The following is a 1,883-nucleotide window of genomic DNA, read 5'->3' on the forward strand; positions in this document are numbered from 1 at the left end:
GATCCTCCCTCCCTGGCGCTAACGCCAGTAGGTCAGTCCACGTGGCAATGCCAATATCAAGGTTTTGCGTTCAGGAGAAGTGTTCGACCAAAATAGAGATGCTCACGACTTGATGGCGACTATTGTTAACTCAGGCGGTTGGGTGCGGAGGGTTGCCCTCTTCGACGTACGCGTGAATAGCTTTCTGGCTGGCATCGGTGTCGGGTAAGGACTCGTCCCAGGCAATATCCCAAACGCGCGCGCGCGCGTTACAAGTACCCATCAGTACACTGTAGATTTCCCAAATCAGGCCTCCGGACCCACCCACCCACCTCGTCATGAGGTTCGAATCTTTTGTCCGTGGGTGGCCCGTGCGTGTGCCAGTGGCCACGGTTTTGCGGCGGCGACGGCGTCCGATGGCCGACGCGCTCGCCCCCGTCTAAGAATCGTGGACGATAAAAAGCATTTGTTAGTGGTTGAGAGCAAACTTCAAGACAGACTTGAAGCAAAGCAGAAGTCGGTTCTTGCAGATATCAGAGGGAAAGCCCGGAAAATCAAGGGCGAGCCAGGAACTTTCGACAAGCACCTGCTGGATAGTAGTTTGACTGACGTCATAGCGACGTTAGGAAGCTATAAACTATCCTAACTTCCTACCTCCGAGACCACACTCCCGACGAGGTCAGCCTGGCAGGGACACTGCCATTTCCCCTCAAGGCGGAGCGGCAATTCCCCCCTTCTCGAGCCGAGATTGAACGACGGACCCCCGGGTCGCTTCGCAGGACGAGCTAGGTTTTCGCAGTCCACCGGGCCGCCATCGACCCCGCCACATCGAGCGCCGCCTATCCGACCAAATGAGACCGACGGCGCTCGCAAGCTCCGCGAGGTGCCTCGGGGCGGCCCATCTCGGGGCACCCGTCGCGGGCGTCGCGCGCCGGGCCCGCGGCCGCGCCCCCCCGCCCACCCCGGGCGCTCGCTCCTTAGGCGCCTCCGAGTCGCGGCTCGCGCGCGGCGCGGCGGCCCGCGGCGGCGCCGGTCCGAGTCCGCCGGCGCGCGCGCCGCTAGTCGAAGAAGGACGGCGGGGGCTTGCGCGCGCGCTTGCGCGTCGCGGGCGCGCCGCGCGGCGGCGGCGGCGCGCGGCGCGCGGGCGAGCCCGAGACCGGGAGGGGCTGGCCGTGCGTCGCGAGCGCGCGCGCGTGGACCGTGCAGCAGCGGACGAGCGTCGGGACGTGGTAGCCGCCCTCGAGGACGGAGACGAGGCGCCCCGCGCAGCACCGGTCCGCGACGTCCATGACGAGCTCGGTCATGACCTTGTACGCGCGGTCCGTGAGCTTGAAGAACTTGAAGAGGTCGTCCTTGTGCGCGTCGAAGCCCGCGCTCAGGAGGACGAGGTCCGGGCCGAAGGCCTCGACGGCGGCGAGCACGCGGCGGAAGTGGTCGAGGAACTCCGCGGGGCCCGTGCCGCGCGGGAGCGGCGCGTTCACGGCGCGCCGCGCGCCGCCGCCCGCCGTCCGCGCCGTGCCGGGGAAGAGGGGCGCCGCCGCGCCCGGCGGGTCGGCGCCGTGGATCGACGCGAAGAGCACGGCGTCGCGGAGCGCGTCGCGCGCGAGCGGCCCGTCGTCGGCGGCGAGGATCTGCTCCGTGCCGTTGCCGTGGTGCAGGTCCCAGTCGATCACGGCGACGCGGCGGACGACGTCGCCGTGGTTCGCGAGCGCGTAGCGCGCGCCGACCGCGACGTGGTTGATGAGGCAGAAGCCCTGGCCGACGAGCTCCACGCCGGCGCCGGCGTCGCGGCCCGCCGCCGTCGAGCCGCGCTCGCCCGCGTGGTGGCCGGGCGGGCGCACGACGGCGAACGCGTTGCGGTGCTCGCCCCGGACGACGCTGTCGACGGCCTTCAGACCGCGAAG

This window comes from Aureococcus anophagefferens, assembly GCF_000186865.1.
Source record: "Aureococcus anophagefferens unplaced genomic scaffold AURANscaffold_39, whole genome shotgun sequence".
NCBI lineage: Eukaryota > Pelagophyceae > Pelagomonadales > Pelagomonadaceae > Aureococcus > Aureococcus anophagefferens.